General features: G+C 39.8%; 1 protein-coding gene across 17 annotated transcripts in view; it reads left to right on the forward strand.

The window, feature by feature from the left end:
* The window catches only part of NCALD (neurocalcin delta), a 445,133-nt gene that overhangs the window by 346,289 nt on the left and 80,894 nt on the right, over window positions 1-17,950 (forward strand). For 2 of the 17 annotated variants that reach the window (XR_002343013.1, XM_005662930.3), the window contains 2 exons: window positions 2,739-3,256; window positions 16,972-17,086. The exons of 12 other annotated variants lie outside the window; for them this stretch is intronic. The gene's annotated coding sequence lies outside the window, so the exon portion shown is untranslated. Of the gene's footprint in view, window positions 1-2,738; window positions 3,257-3,693; window positions 4,012-16,971; window positions 17,087-17,950 lie in introns of those variants that run through there. 3 more of the 17 variants (XM_021088583.1, NM_001244466.1, NM_001244465.1) reach the window with 3 other exon arrangements.

Raw genomic sequence — 17,950 nt, forward strand, 5'->3', positions numbered from 1 at the left:
AAATAATTATGATTTCGTAGAGATAAGTTTGATCAGCAAATTTACTTGAAGCCATCCATTGCTAGAAAATTTTATGATAACTCAACATTTTTGTTTTTCTTTTTCCTTCCTTTGCCTTTTTAGGGGATTGAGAAGAGCCTTTCTCCTCTCTGTTAGCAGGAAGAAAAAGGAACCATTTCTTTCTCAGCATTTATTTCCCAGTAGAGGAGTCATTCAACATGTATTGAGCACTTACTGTATTCTGGGCCCTGTGCTAACCATAGAGTTGTAGAGATGCCTAGGATTCCATCTTTTCCCTGAAGTCTTTGTAGACTTGTCAGAGTCAAATAAGAAATGACATACATGTTGAGCCACTGACCATGTCAGGGTATCAGCATTTTAGAAAACCTGAACTTTATAATCCTTATAACAATCTCAGAATATAGACACTGAGGCTCAGAGGACTTAAGTTGCTTGCTCAGATGAGACTTGAACCCAGTGCTTCCAAAAAAAGAAGTCCATGGCCTTCCCACCCAGGGTAGACAGGGACACAGCAGTAGTTCTACTGCGAAACATCAATCAAAAGGCTGATTATAGTTGTCTACTCATGGCCTCAACCACCTGTTAATTCAGGTATGTGAACCCAAATCCACCTGCTTGTTTAGTGGCATTTACCAGTTATTTCCAGCAAAGTGGTCAAACTAATAATAGGCAGTCTTGACATTCATTCAGAAAGTGAAAGCTATGGTGCAGAACTATTTTTGAATGGGTATTTTTAAATTCAGTGAATCATTTTCACCTTTAAAAAAAAGTGGATTCTCATTTAAAAAAGAAAATGATACATATTGTCTTCAGTGTGGTAGGCTGTGACTGGAAAAGGCCCCTAAGTGTATTTCCTGTGATATTTTCAATTGCATTTGGATTAACTAGCCAAATTGGTAGAAACTTGAGCTCCAAAGAGATTATCATCACAATTTCAACCCGGCAGACCAGTGGCTTCCTTAGCTGTAAGAGGAATCTCTAATTCTAGGTAGTTTGCAAAGGGCAACGAGTGATGGCAGGTTGGAAGCTCACTATAGAAAAAAAGGATTATGTGTATCCACTTTCCATTTTGAAGGTCAGTCCACTGATGATTTTAACTTATGGTGAGTTTAAGACCAAGTCAGTAAAGTATACCTAGTCTTAAAAATGATAGAAAAACGCAAGGTGAAAAGGTGTTAGTATTTGTTACATTTTAAAGTAATTAAAGGCCAAGAATTTAGGAATTTTTTGAACTGATAACTTCTTGTTTCAGAGGACATCACCTATTGGCAAGCCGTGGTACTGCACGTTTGCTGCTTAGAAAGGAAGACTTAGCCAGGCAGCCCTTGGATTTGGAGTCAAAGAGATGATAAAGCAGGCAGCTCAGAGAACGTGGAGCCTTAGAGATCTAGAAAAATATGCTTTCTCTCCTCTCTTCCCATCCCCCTCATTCCTAGGATGTGAATTTATTAGAGAAAACCAGAACTGCAGCTAGAACAAATTAATTGTGGCTTTGACTGAAATCTGCCACGGATGAGACATCCCGAGCCATCTAGATAGGCATGGAATTCATTGAGAAAATTGTCATCATGCAAACTGATCAATTCCTGGCTATCATTAATCTGCAATTACAGGAGGAGCATTCGTCACAGCATTAAACTATTTAACGTTTGAAGGCTATAACTAATAGCATCAGGAAAATAACTTTTCAAATAAATGTGTATCCTTTCTCCCACTTGGGGCTAGGACAGAAGTAAAGGACGAGGAAGATGGAACAGAAAAATTCTATGGCTAAAAAGTTTGAACATTAATCTTATTATAGTTCTAGAAGCAATTCCTGACTCTTAGCTGACCCTGTCTTTTGCGGTGACATAAATATAATCTTAGTTGGCTTTGCTTCCATTTATATTTTGTAGCATCCAGAGCTACTCTTACTTCTTTTTAAAGAAACCAGAATAGAAATCCTGATAACTCTAGCATGCAAAGATCCTTAGGGTTTTGAGAACAATCTCTTCTGCCCTCCTTTATCCTCTTTGCCCTTTGAATAGTATGTGTTTTCTGAATGTGTTTTTCAGAGGACCTTCCTCTGGTTTCGTTTCATTTTATTTCCTGGACTTCCTAGGAATTAAGAGGGAGAATGAGCTAGGAAATCAGCTCGTGTGTGGAGTTAGAAGAAAGCTAGGGCGATCCTAAAGGAAATGAAGCTGAAGTTAAAAACGTGCAGGACGATCCTTTTATTCTGCTGCCCTAGACTTTCCCTGATGTTTGTGTTTAAGGATAGTCACCTGTTTACTCCAGGCTGAATCGCAAAGGGATGTACATTTAGGAGGGGATAATTCGGCACCTGTATGGTGACCCCCAAAGTAAAATCCAAAAAAAGTGTAAAATGAAAAGTATTTTAAAGCAGCACTGTTTCGAAAGTCTTCTGGTTACCATCTTTGCATAGGCAGCTTAAACGCAGGGATCCTGAGTTCATCTCACCTGATTCCCCATCCCAGTTAATGTGGTCATCTTTACATGCTCACCTGATTCGCAACCACCACATCTCATCTTTCTTCTCTTTCTTTCCATCACTAGTACTGGTCTCAGTACCTTATGTGGAGTCTTAGATTGTTTTAAAAATATCTTGTCTTTCAGCTCCCCTTGCATTTCTGTTTTTATCTGTTTGCTTACAAATAGATTGCATTAGCTTGGAATACTACCCCCAGAATGTCTCCGTTTCTTTCCTTCTGTTCTAGAGAGAGAGAGGCACAAACTTCATGCTGGCGACAGCAGACCAGTGGGAACCACCGAGGGGCATGCGTTTCTCTGCCAATAACTGTAAGGAACAGACCCCAAAGCCTTGAGGAGGAAAGTTGTAGGTGCTCTTTGAATCACAACTTCAAGGGTTGAGCTTGTCGGGGAGCTGTCCGTGATGATTGTGGAGTGTGTGCATACACACACACTCCCCCCCCCCACACACACTCACACACATATGCACCCCAGTGACAGATGACCTATTGAAATAATTTCAGAGCTGTTCTGTGGTTGCTACGACAACCAATGCTCTCTTGGCTTTCATCTGGCCATGTGACAGGGACTTTGACGTCAGCTGGAGGCAGAGTCTGTGGCTGAGTCCACACAGTCAAAGGCCTGTGAGAATCTGGTGGATGCTGGCTGCCGCCGCTGCTCTTAACGCTGCTGCTGCCACTGCTGCTTCTGCGTCCCGGCGGCTGCAGAGCATGGACTGTTAAATCTTGCGCTTCTTCTGCGTGAGGTAACTACTTTGCTTTATATACATGAGTTCGCTGTGTTTATAGATCACCGTGGTTTTCCCTCTCTCTTACCCCTTACAAGTTTGTCTTCCTGAACAATTATTGTTGTACCAGAAGAAAAATGCGAGTCAGCTTCTAGTTTTCATTTGGGGTGGAATCTCTGGCATTTGGGTACACTTGGGTTTATGTTCTGTGAAGTCAGTTAAAATATAATCGTCTTTCTTGTTCAACACTTGCTAACATGACATTATTTAGAGATAGGGATTTTGCAGCCTGAGCCAAACATTCTCCGTTGAATTCCAGGAATCCTCCCTTCAGTATTGTTTTGGGTTTAAAGACTCCAGCATAGCCTTGCAATATGTTGCTAACTTTGCTTTTTTTTTCTTTCTCTCTCTAACATTTGCTACCCTATCCTGAATCAGCCTAGAATAGTTTGGAATTTGGTTTCTGTCTTGCTTGCAGCATATTCATAATTAGCAACAGTAGGCACAGCGGGAAAGAACGTTATACTTTGAAACAAAAGTTGGGGTTTTTCTAGTGAATAAAGTATTCTGAAAAGACCAAGGAAAACTGTCCACAGATTCCTATTTGGAAAAAAATCATCTGGAACATGCCAAGGTAGTTGGGGTGGAATCTCTTGCATGTGCGCACGCAGTTGCTTTTTGGTTGTTAGAGCAAAGTGCAGATTTTCAGTATCTTCCTCTGAAAATTCAGCTGTGAAGAGAAGAGCATCGGACGGTCTTCACTACGGAGTCGTGTAAGCTGTTTTTGTATTTAAAAAATGAAATAATTATCTACAGAAGAAAGCAATAGCCCTAAAACTAAATTATCATTGGTGGACCTACTTTATTTCAAACACAGATATCGTCACTAAAAATTTCCTCTAGATCTTGAAGGAATAACTTGATAATGGTGATTAATAAAGCCTTTTATCTCTATTCCTGTAACAATATATGCTGCAAATTGGGGGGGGGGGACATTGTTGTAGTTTATTGTCTTTACAACTTTAGCACTTTTGAATTTTTGATTATTGCCTGCAAATTGGATCATTTTTATAGCTTGTAATTCAAAGAAAACCTATGATATTGAAGTTAATCAAAGCCTAGATTTATAACCAGCTATCTAGATCTCACAAATTTAACCAGAAAAAAAGACAATTTAGAGCAGAACATGTACTGTACCTACTATTTGATGACTAGAAAATAATGGTTTAACTATGTATACATGAAGAACACATAATTTATGGCATGTGAATTATATATCAATTTGATGCAAGAATATGTTGTTCTTTATTAGTTTCTGAATTCTGATTGATTTTACTCTTGGAGTTGAAATTTTTGAACAGTATTTAGTTTCAGGGGTAAGTGAATAATTGTAAGTGCATCAGTAATTTCTCAATAGCTTTCATTGAGTGGATATTCATTTAACTTGCTGGCATTTGCTATATCTATTTTTGGCTAGAATCTCCATGGAGGATTTTCCCAAAAGTCTAATGTGCTTACACTCAAGGCATGTCTACTGAGGCATTATCTCATCGTTTAATTTATCTCATAACTGTAATAACTCAGAGGCTGTGTTCTTAAACTTCTAGAAATATGTTAATTGATTTGCCATATTTCAAGTGAGCATGAATAGAACCAGTATCCAGTAGCACTGTTGCTTGAGAGCCGTATCTTTGAAAGGGTACTTTGATGTTTGCTTCTTTAATTCAAAATGAGAAATTATCATTATAATCTTTCCAGGTGGCAAAGATTTTTCTTGATGCTCTCTCTATGTTTTAGAATCTATAGGTCTTTGCTTATGGCTAAATAAGAAGAAAAAAATGACTCTCATCAGAACCATTTATTTAAAGCAGTGAGACTGTTGATTTCAAGGTCAAGTTTGCTTCAACTTCAAAAGATACTCGTGAGGAATGATGTACTCTAGAAACCTGGATGTTGCATTAGTAAATACTTTAGGTACAGTTTCAAGGATTTTTAACCTTTTGGGGACCATGGATCTCTTTGGCAGCCTGGTAAAACCTATAGGTTCTTCTTAGAACTATTTTTTTTAATGCATGATAAAGAATGAAGGATTACAACAGAAGCCACTTTCATTGAAATACTTTAACCATATTTTTAAAGATTGTGATATATATTATTAATAGTTTGATATTAAATAAAATGAATTAGCAGTAATATTAACTACCATAATTTTGAAGTAGTGATAAGAGGAAAGGTATTTCAAGATGGCTACAATGACTGTAATGTGATGTGAGAATATCTATGATTTCTCTTGGCAGCAAAACCTCAGGTACTGCGGTTTTGTGGCCTACATTTTAATTGAAAGACACTAAATTTCAGTTTGAGGTTAGTGAAACTAAAGATTTAAAATTTTTCCCATCTAACTTCTTGGATCCTGCGAATTCTATCCACCTCTGAGTTAAATGATATGTAAGCAGGTGATGCTAAAAGGTCTTGGAACTGCTCCAGGTAAAATCCACACCACCATTTCTGCATTCATTTCTACCACTCCTGATTTTCTTCTTTGAATGTGTGAATTTCACAGGATTGTCTACTCTCTATGTGGAAAGGGTTGATATATCCACATGGCTACCAAACTTTTTATTTTCTTCCTTGAAATCCCTAAGTAGCCTTGTATACTAAGACTAGGAAACTCAGACCTGGTGAGTAGGGATTAAAAGGAAAATGTATAGTATTAATGCAAGTTAGGCAAGTTAACACCAAGACCATGGAAGTAAGACCATAGCTATTTACAAAGGGACCTTTATCAAGTCCAAGAAAATAAGCAAGAAGTACTTAGATGAAGAATGCAGAGTGTTATATGAGATCGCAGCTGAAGGAATTTCTAGAAGGCACTTTGTGTGTTCACAACAATTGAAATGAGTATTAAAGAACTTATGTAACATTTCAGTTTAAGGCAAAGCACCTACATGCATAAATTGATCAGTGGTAGCGTAAATTCCAGTTACTATGGATAGAGCCTGCTGGTTCAGAAATCTTAGACCAGTACACCTTCAGAATGAAATGGGGGAGTGGAGACACTTCACAAGTAACCTGAACACAAAATTTTATTTAACTCATTGGATACTCAAGGCCAATACAAGAAGGTATTAATATTATTGTTTAGTGACTTACAGAAGAATGGTCTCATTCCCTGTGTCACTCTTAATTTGCAGAAGATATTGCCTAATTTTCTTCTCCAACTAGCTACATGACTTGTAGGTTGTTGGCTGATGTCATGTATCATTGCCTTTCCAGCCCGGCATTTAGTCCTGGCCATCCTTTCTATTATATCAGCACCCACCCTCCCAGAATAAGAAAATGGGAGCTATGACATTATGCACAAACTGGTGTTTAAATTCAATCCAAGTCCTAATGTTTGGAATGGAAGCTTAGCAATTTTTCATCATGTGTTCTTGGGAGAATTACAAAAGAGAATTTTCTCAAACATTTCTTGTTCTCTGGACTAGAAAAGAACACCTGCTTCAGGGCTTTGAGTCTCTGTGGCAACTTGATAAAAAAACTTGGAAAAAGTTGAAAATTGCTGACTCCAGCCTGTACTGTTTGCTTCTTTGATGGCAGGTGTTTGATATCTTATGTTCAGAAAGGAATGTGCTATTATTTTTGATGAAATCAACTGTTACTTAAATGGTGCCCCGTGATGGAAATTCACCTAGAAATAGCCTTCCAAAATACAGTATTGTCTCTTGTTTCCAGAAGTCATATTATAAAAGTTGGTGCTCATAAAGACTTTGATGTAAAAATTATATGATAAATATTTAAATTCACTGGAGCCACACCCTTTAAACTAAAGACAGGCTATTCTTTTTAATCTCTTCAATGAACTTTAGGGGGTTTTGGACGTATTTCTATAAATGCCTTTAATTAGAGACATCACATCCTTTCAAAATTCATTTGACATGAATGTAAAATATATATAGTTACATCACATAAAAGTTCTATATTTGATTTTCAAGAAAGAAATCTCCAGTCTGAAAGATATTCCAGCTACTGACTGTCCTAATAGGAGGATTCTCCATATTTTCTTAATTCTGTCCCAGTGAGTGTAGGAAAACCAAAATTGCATATTGCTTTTATGCAAGGATGAATTTTCTTAAGGACCATTCTAGAATTTCTTCATGTGTATGAATTTAAACCCTACCCATTAGAGGTAAATGTCGAGAAGAGTATTGTATTCTTTGGCCGACTGCTCTGCTGACTCCCACAGACTTTCCTATGATTCATACAACTAAAACCACGACCAATTTTGTAATGACCGTATTTACAACATCCTTGCAGATAAATGAAAAAGTGGCATCCCACACAAGTGATCTGATCCTATGCTTTCCCAGGTTTTACCATGGATCAGGTGCAGTATGAGGTAGCATTACTCAATGAGAAAGTGTTTATTAAGCAGCTACTGCATCCACAGTCTGATAGTAGGCATTTTAATTTCCTCCCTCATGTGGTTCTTGAATGAAATATGATACTGGCATAAATAGCCCATGTTACCTTATAGGATTCTGACTTTTGTTTGCTTAAGCTTTTATTCCGACATTCAGTCCTTTATGCATTCAATAAGTTTGGAGCACCTACTGTGTGCCAGGCATTAGACTAGACACTAGGGAGGTGATGGTGAACAAGACAGATAAGGTTTCTGTCATCATGGAACTTAGAGTCTAACTATGCAGGAGACCTCCCCAAAGATCTCAGTGTCACAGCATCCAGGGTTTCTCCTTCACAGCCATGCTGGCCAGTGCACTCAGAAAGAGAATCTTTTCAATAAGGGGAAAAAAAATCAAAGCAAAAGAGAGAAGTAAACAATCTGGGAACCACTACATTTTATACCAGAGTCAAAGGTATAAGAGGCATTCTTCAGCTGGTGAACAACTAACCTAATCAGTGTCAAGGATTCCAGAACCGTACACCTAGCCCTTTTCCCAAAAGCTATCTGTCCTCTAGTTCAGAAATACGAAACTGGCAGGGACAGACCTGGACAATAATTTTTATGTATATACCTTACCTGGTGCAAATAATGAGAGCCATTTCATCATATGAAAGGAATCTTTAAATTAGTGGCCCCCAGTATATCAATCCTATCCTCCCTATACTAACCCAGTCAAGATGGGTTCACTGCTCTAGTAAATAGCCCCAAATCCCAATGGCCTAATTCAGTACTGTTCATTTTTCACTCACCCACAAATCAGATTTGAGGGAGGATCTCTTCTCCACACAGTAATCCAGGGATTCAGGCCCCTTCCACCTAGGTGAATTGCTCTGGGGACAAATCCTGTCTCTACCACTTATGGGTGTCACTTGGGGCAAATTACCAAAGTCACAGTTTGTAGATAGTATTAGTACCTACCTTATAGATTTTTAAGTCAACTTACTTGACATACTAACTTGCAGACATTAGGTACTCAGTGATGTGAACCTTTTTGTTTTTGTTTTTGTTTTTTTAGAGTGTAGATGATTTACAGCATTGTCAATTTCTACCATACAGCATAGTGACCCAATATACATATATATTCTCATACTCTCTTCCATCATGTTCTACCCCAAGAGATTGGATATATTTCTCTGTGCTGTACAGCAGGACCTCATTTCTTATCCATTATAAATGTAATAGTTTATATCTACCAGCCTCAAATTCCTTGTTCATCCTACTTCCTCCCCCCTCCTGGCAACCACAAGTCTGCTCTCCATATCTGTGATCTGTTTCTGGTTTGTAGATAGGGTCATCTATGCCATATTTTTAGAGTCCACATATAAGGGATATCATATGGTATTTGTCTTTCTGACTTGCTTCATTTAGTATGAGAATCTCTAGTTGCAACCATGTTGCTGCAAATGGCATTATTTTGTCTTTCTTTATGACTGGAGTAGTATTCCATTATATATATGTACCACAATGATGTGAACTGTTATCATTCATTTTCTACCTCTGGTAGTGCTGCCACCACCCTCATCCCCCCAGGAACCAGGGATTACCACTGCCACAGTTGGAGGAGCTATGACCCTGGTGTCATAATAGCTGACATTTAGGAAGCTAGTCTTCTAAGCTCTTTTCAAAATAACTATTTTTCTTCTTCCCAACATCCCAATTTTACAAATGAGGAAACTTAGGAACAGACAGCTTGAGCAAATTTCTCAGTATTACCCACCTGAGTTCTAGGTATTTGGCTCTAGAGTCCCTATGCTATACTACCTTCTAAGCTGGAAAATATTGTATTTCCCCTAGAAGTAATGTTATATGCTGTGGCAGATTGTTCTCTCCAAATATGGCCATGTAATTATATCTACCCCCACTTGCTCTTCTGAGATATTGCTACTCTCCCTCAAGAGATGGAGTCTATTGCCTTCACCATGATACCTGGTTTGTGATTGGTCCAACTGATAGAGTCCAGTCCTACTAGGGGATTCTCAAGCCTGTATTATAAAAAAAAGATACAATTTCTTTTCCTCACAGCTGTTCTTTGTTTATCTTACACCTGTTATTTGCCCTTGGAAACCAGCCACCATATTATGAAGAAGCCCAAACCATATAGAGAGACCTCATGTAAGTTTCACCCAACACCTCCAGCTAAGATCTCAGTCAAATAAAGAGCATCAACTTCCAGACATGCGAATGGGCAAGCCTGCAGAAGATTCCAGACCCCAGCCTTCAGGTCCCCTTTACCCCTCCTGATGCCAAGTAAACCAGAGATGAGCTCTCCCTGCTAAGCCCTACCCTAAATTATAGGTGCATATACAAAATAAAAATTGTTTTAAGTCCATGAGTTTTCAGTGAGTAACTGGTCTGTATGGGGTAATTAGACATGAATAAAATACCTGTGTAAAAGACTAAACTGTAGTTACATAAAGATTAAATAGGTCTTTGGGATTTGGCATAAATATCTAACCTCATTAAAATAATTTCTGGAGAAAAATATATTTTGGATGCCAATTAAATTACAAATGGGCTTTAGAGGAGGTTTTGTCATGGCACTGTGGAAACAAATCCAACCAGGAACCATGAGGTTGCGGGTTCGATACCTGGCCTCGCTCATTGGGTTAAGGATCTGACGTTGCCGTGAGCTGTGGTGTGGGTCGCAGGTGGAGCTTGGATCCTGTGTTGCTGTGGCTGTGGTGTAAGCTGGCAGCTCTAGCTCTAATTCAACCCCTAGCCTGGTAACCTCCATGTGCCTCGGGTGTGGCCCTAAAAAGCCAAAAAACAAATGGGCTTTAGGTATGAAACCTATTCATAAATTTGGAAGGGTAGCCCTACATTGTAATGCTATTGTCGAAGGTTCTAGGAGGAGATTTGGGCTTCACTGCTTTGGACTGTATGCATTTAGTGAAATCTCCCTTGTTGCTTCCTGCTGGCTGGGATCCTCTCCACAAGAGACTACCATGTGGACAGTAGCACTTGTGCCATTTTCCCTGGCTCACTCCTTAGTCTCCTTATCTGCTTTTGTCTCTCTTTCTCACACCTGCTCTGTGTAATGTGCTGCCTAGTTTTCTATTGTTAGACCCTGCTGTCTCCTTGACACTCTCTTTTGGCCCATTTCCAATGCTTCTAAACCTATTTTTCTGCTCTAATGCCTTGTAGTAAAGCTAGGGAATTTCCCTTGACCAGGTAAGATTTAGCTTATTCAGCAAAGTCTTTTTTTTTTTTTCTTTCTCTTGATAAAGCTGCCAAAATGGCAGCCATCCCACTGGCTGGCAGCTCCATGTGTTGGTCAAACGTCTAGTACTTGAAATACTCAGAAATGTAGTCCTATCCTTATGTCCTGACTCAGAGGCATCTCTGTCTCTTCTGCTGCAGAGAAATTAATACTCCTGACTTTCTTCTTGCTTCCTTAAATCCCATCGCATCCTGAGGGTCTTCCCACCCTTTTAGAAGACTAATTAGTTTGTTCAGTCTTGATGTATTCATTCAACATTTATTAATTCCATATATTGCATCTGCCACTCCATATACTATTGTTGAGCATCTATGAAGATTTCTTTTGTGTCTAAGGGCTGATAAAGTCCTTTCAGTTGTCTTTCATTTCTTACCACTGACACCAGGCAGATGTGGCCCAATCACCCAGCCCTTTCAATGACCAACACGCATCCCACATCACCCATGAACTCCCAGATAAGTAGGACAGTAGAAAGGTAACATAGAACCAACCAGTCTCTAAAAGGGTTGCAGTCCATTTGAGGAAGCCAGACAACCTACCCAACTGAGGTCCAGAGCTATGTCTTCCATGGTGGTTACAACTTCTTATAGTGCCTAATGCCATGCTGGACACATAGTAACCACTCATTAAATCTCTGTAGGTAATTAATGACTAGATTAACTATAGAAGGAGAGGGAGTTCCTGTGGTGGCTCAGTGGGTTACAAACCTGACCAGTATACATGAGGATGGGGGTTTGACCCCTTGCCTCCCTCAGTGGATTAAGGATCTGGGGTTGTCGTGAGTGGTGGTGTAAGTCACAGACACAGCTCAGATCCCATATTGCTGTGGCTGTGGTATAGGCCGGCAGTGGCAGCTCAGAATTGACCCCTGGCCTGGGAACTTCCATATGCCTCAGGGGTGGCCCTAAAAAGAAAAAAATAAAAACAAACTATAGAAGGATATATGGCATTGAGGTGACTTCAGAAGGAAGTGAGCTGGGCCTCAAAGGATGGAGACTATTTGGCATGACCCAGAAGTGAAAGGATTGCCCACGAGTAAGAAAGATCCTAAGTACATTCTGGTAACAGAAATAGATACTTACCCATCTAGGATCAAGAAAATAGCTGGGAAGAGAAAAAACTTAAAATCCATAAGGTAGGTCTGTGGAGGACCTAGAATGTATCAATTGAAGACAAGTTTCATTTGATCTGATACACAGCAGGAAGCTAGTGCAAGGTTAGGAGCAAGTAAGTGATTCATGTGTCAAATGGTGTTATAATATTTTAATAACCCTGTTTCTTTTTGCTTTAGACAACTGTTAATGTATATTATTTCTTCTTCCTCCATTTTTCTCATAGAAAATTTCTTTTTTTTTTTTTTTATCTTTTTTGCCTGTGGCATATGGAGGTTCCCAGGCTAGGGGTCTAATCGGAGCTGTAGCCACCGGCCTATGCCAGAGCCACAGCAACGCAGGATCCGAGCCGCGCCTGCAACCTACACCACAGCTCATGGCAACGCCGGATCGTTAACCCACTGAGCAGGGGCAGGGATCGAACCCACAACCTCATGGTTCCCAGTCGGATTCGTTAACCACTGCGCCACGACGGGAACTCCAGAAAATTTCTTTTTAAATTAAAAAAGATAATAATTCTTTTTGGCTCTTAATGCCATGTATCTCTTTTAACTTTAGCTGTGTGATATCTGTAGGAAGAACTATGGTTAGCACCATAGTTTATAATATACTATTTAACAAAGTCACATTCATATAAAATCCAAACCAACTGAAAATTCAAACCTTCCTATCATTTTCTATAGAACTATACCATAATGATAATTGATATTCATCATGCCACCCCTGAAACATTGCACCATGATTCTGATAAATCTTTTAAGTCATCAACAAAAAAATCATGTTTAGTGAGAAGTTTTAGTTTTAAACTGTAAGCACATTTCATCATCTCTCAAGTCTTTGGAAACTGGCCATCAATATATGTGTTTTGCAACTATCAGAATGTTCTTAATCAGAATATGCCATTCTCAAGAAAAATGTTTGCAAATTATACATGCACAAATGTGTATAATACTTACATACATTGTAAAATAAATCCCTGTGTACTTAACACAAACCGGCACTAGATGGTCACTCTGGTGGAGTGTAAGTTCACCCACAGATATTGCTGATGGCTTCAGGACAGGGTTAATACTGGATCTAAAGTCCAGGGCCTCATGGGCGTTGACTCTTTGATATCACAGAAAGATTTTAAGCCATTCAAAGAGACAACCTTTATCTCAGTCTCTGATGGAGAGTGAAAGGCTTGCTTTACCCTTATAGAGAGACAGTCACTCCTCATAGCTACTGGCAGCTGTGCATGTTTGGAAATTGATTTCTGTTTCCTGGGGCCATTGCCCATGTTGATGCTCCTGGCTACTTTCTGGCTATTTAGGAGTGGATGGCTGTGGAACCCTCAGTAAGCTGGAGCTCTCTGACAAGGCCAGCTGCTGGGGGTAGTTAAGACAAATCACTCCCTTAGGGGTTTTCCCTATAGAGAGTTTGAACAGAAATCTAAGTAGAAGCTATCGTGTTCATAAAGTTATTTTCTGACATATCCTAAAGATGTTTGCACAGAATAGAAACTACCTCAGAAAGTTGCACCTTCTGGTCCAAATTCCACTTTGCAAAAGTAGCTGTCATGAAAATCTGCTCTGCTTAAAGTTTCCATTGTGGCTCAGTGGTAACGAACCTGACTAGTATCCATGAGGACGTGGGTTCGATCCCTGGCCTCGCTAAGTGGGATAAGGTTCTGGCATTGCCATTAGCTGTGGTGTAGGTCACAGACATGGCTCAGAGCCTGCATTGCTGTGGCTGTGGTGTAGGCCGGCAGCTCAGCTCTGCTCCAACCCCTATCCTGGGTACTTCCATATGCCATGGGTATGGCCCTAAAAAGACCAAAAAAAAAAAAAAAAAAAAATTCTGCTATGCTCACCTCCAAAAATGTTGGCCACCTTCCACCTTTAAAAGCCCAGTCCATTGCTCTTGAGAAAAGAACTCTTTTCCTCCTGTGCCCTCCAAGTAGGCTATGGATGAACACCAAGACTGACCAAGAGGCCTAATTGCTCCATCAGCATCCTTGGAAGGAGGATTACTTTGCTAAAGGCACAAAGATTGTTTATGCTGTAGATTGACAAAAAGATACCGATTTGGGGATACTGGTTTTTTGTTTTTGAGGTCTTTTTGTTGTTGTTGTTGTTGTTGTTGTTTGCTTTTTAGGGCCACCCCTGTGGCATATGGAGGTTCCCAGGCTAGGGGTCTACTTGGAGCTGCAGCTGCTAGCTTACATTACAGCCACAGCAACGCAGGATCCAAGCAACCACAGCTCATGGCAACGCCGGATCCTTAACCCACTGAGCAAGGCCAGGAATCATACTGTGTCCTCATGGATGCTAGTCAGATTCATTAACCGCTGAGCCAAGAGGGGAACTCTGTGATTTGGGGATACTGTTTAAAAAAGAAATCTCACTGAAATTGTGTTAAATTATATCTAGATTTAAGGATCAGGAACCGGTTTCTCATGGTAAAATATACATAACATAAAATTAACCATTTTAAGTGTATGATTCTTTGGCATTAAGCATATTCACCTTGTCATGCAGCCAGCACCACTGTCCACCTCCAGAAGTTTTTCAGCCTCAAACTCTGTATCCATTAAGCACCAATGCCCCATTCTATCTACACGGCTCCTCCCAACCTCAACCCTAGTAACCATCATTCTACTTTCTTTTAACGGGAACAATTTAAGGAAGTTTAAAAGAAACCTACAATTCCTTTTTCTCATGCAGAAATTCTTCAGTTAATAAAGTCCCTGTTAAAAAAAATCCCTAAATAATTGGGAATTGCCTAAATTTACACAAGTGGGCAACGTTTACACAGAGTTCTATGGTATAGAAATTTCAGGCATAAAACAGAGATGATGGGTTGAAAACTGTGTTCCAAACCACCTACTCAAACCATATTCAGTACAATTTTATATAATCACTCAGCTTGGCGCCTTGCTTGTCAAATAGAAAGCCATGGAACCTGAGATTTCTCTGGTCCCAGTAATATATTCAGGTAATCCTATATTAGTCATCTGTTCTAAGAAACTTTAGTATGGAATCAATACATGTGTATGATAGAATATTTGGAACATACGGAAGAATATACAGAAGAAAATAAACCTACTTGTTAATATTCTACAGCCTAAAGTAATCACTATTAATATTCAAAAGTTAAAACCATTATATTCTATATCTTCTTTTACTTCTTTTACCTTTATTTCAGCAAAGGAAAAAGAACTCTAAAATGAACCTGAGCAAGCATTTGAACTTCAGATAACTGTTTCTTTAAGGCAGGAATTAATGATTTTTAACTAAATTGAATTGCCAATTAAAAATTGAAATTCGAGTAAACATTAAGAGATTGGGGAATCAATGTTTCTTAAAAGCTCATTGTTTCCTGACGGGTATAGGTTTATATTTTCAGTTAGTGAAGCTTAATTAACTTGCTCATGAATATCTGAAAAGACTAGGGATAATCAAATAAAAATACCTTTAGGGAAAAAAAAATGTTTTTAACCTTTAGTAAATGTTCTCCCAGGATGTGGGTGGGGGGGGCGTAGGTGTAAATAAAAAGGGTAATTTTAAGGATCATTGTCCATAAAGTCACAAACACTTTGAAAAGAAAAATAAATCATATAATAGGGAAGCAGTTATTTTACCTGTTTGCCTGGAACTCACAGAGAGTTAGAGGAATGCACTGTATTAATTGACCCTCTCCCTTGACCATAGAGATTTAATTTTGTTTGCTTCAGATACAAGTGGTTCTTATAATCCACTGATGGTTTAAATACAAGTTATATTTTAGTTTGCTGCTTCACATTTAGACCATGCTTGCCTTTTATGTATATTTATCTTCCTAGGGTTTCTAATTATCTCTTTCTTCTCTGGTTGACCTGGAGAAATTTGAATCTTCAGTGCATATGAGGCATGTCATAGTTGACCTCTTGACTCTTGAGTGTCCAGCTTGGTTGTGGTTCTTTTGCTCTGTTGAAAATGTTCTTCACCAAACGCTCTGTCCTCCTGTCCTAATTTGGACTAAACATAGGCTGTTCCACTAGAATTTCTTTCCTTCTGAACTGGATTCTTTCCATTGTTTCCAGGTCTACCTGTTTCTTGGTTTTGTTTTTCTAGAGTATATATATATATATATATATATATATTTTTTGTCTTTTTGCCATTTCTTGGGCTGCTCCCGCAGCATATGGAGGTTCCTAGGCTGGGGTCGAATCGGAGCCGTGGCCACTGGCCTACACCAGAGCCACAGCAACGCAAGATCCGAGCCGCGTCTGCAACCTACACCACAGCTCACGGCAACGCCGGATCGTTAACCCACTGAGCAAGGGCAGGGACTGAACCCGCAACCTCATGGTTCCTAGTCGGATTCGTTAACCACTGCGCCACAACGGGAACTCCTAGAGTATATTTTTTAAAGTATTTTTTCAAAGTGGCAGAAGAAGGCCTAAGTCCTTGTAGACCTTCATTTCGCCTTTGCAATGGAAAACTAGAGGTGGCGTAGGTACACCTGCAAGCGTAGCCTGCCCCCTTAAAGTGAGATGGTATTAACATTCAGGGTGGTTGTCCCACTGTGCTAGTCTGTGATTGGCATGAGGCCACGGCACACGTCTTTCTCAGCATAAGACCATTTTTCTTTCTTTCGTGGCCCTGGACCACACTCCCAACTCTGGTTGGCCACATGATCAATGTCCATCATTTATACAAAGAGAGCAAAGTGTAACTTGATGGAACACATGAGCCATCACCAGACCCACGATATCTCACTCCAGCATGTACTGCTTCATCCTTCAGGACTCCATTCAGGCCCCACCTCCTCTAGGAAGCCTTCCTAACTTCCCCAGTACGCCTGCAAACCATAAACTCCGAGTATACCACTAACCACACAGTTCTACAACTTGCTATTTGTCTCTTCCACTTCACTCTAAGCTCCTGAAGGTAAATGATGCGCCTCATTTCAGGTTTGCATCCTCGGGGCACTCCACGGGGGCTGGCATGGAGTCAGTATCCAGAACAGATGGAAAAACCAAGTAACTGAAGAAATGAACAAGCTTGAGGTTGACCTTGAAAAATCAGGTGTGTTGTCTTTCCTTGCTGAAAAGGAGGCCACTGCCCTGCTCATTAGTCAGGAGGAACTCTGGAAGGTTGTTTCAGGCAGAAAGAACAGTGTGAGGAAGACTTGAAGACAAGCTGGGGCCTGGCTTGGCAGAAGAATGATGGAGGTTATTCCCAGGGGGCCATCGATGATGGGCTCATCCAAATTTGATCTCTTGTCTCTGCTGTGTGCTAAGTGGCAGTCTGATTGCAGGGTTCTTCGATTTTTGCCAGCTTGGTGAGTGCAGGTCTAATTATAACGGTTGTGTGTTAGTAGAAACGCTGAAGCCTCGCTTCCATAGGTGTCGATAAAGGCTCCTTCATGGTACTTTATAATCATGACTGAAAACCTACACCAGTGTTTATATTAAAGGATCTGCTTACACTTGTATTAAATATCATTAATTGTATTGCGCCCTCATGTCCCAGTAACAATATAAACCCCAGATGGCTTAGCGTGGAGCTTTCTAATCGTTCGTGGGCTCCTGAAGCCTGCTGGAAATTGGTGAGGTACAGAGCTGAAGTTACAGAGCTCTGCTACTCACGTGATTTCCAGGCAGAACTTCCTCCCTCAAATGCCTGACTCCAGTTGCCTCCTGAAAGTCTTTCCAGAGGTCTGAGGGCCTCACCTCCAATCTCTGGTTACGTAGTGAATAAATACCAGTTGTCTGGAGCAAGGAGGCTCTCAATTCCTGGTTAGTTAAAATGAGTCTTTCAATTTTGAGATGTGGTAATCTACCCACATAGCAGGTGCTCCATAAACACCTGTCAAATGAATGAAAGAATGGATGCAGCATTCAAGGAGATACAGGGTTTGCCTTTTCCAAAATTAGAGTTAAGGAGTAC

The sequence above is a fragment of the Sus scrofa genome, chromosome 4 (genome assembly GCF_000003025.6).
Source record: "Sus scrofa isolate TJ Tabasco breed Duroc chromosome 4, Sscrofa11.1, whole genome shotgun sequence".
In the NCBI taxonomy this organism is placed as follows: domain Eukaryota; kingdom Metazoa; phylum Chordata; class Mammalia; order Artiodactyla; family Suidae; genus Sus; species Sus scrofa.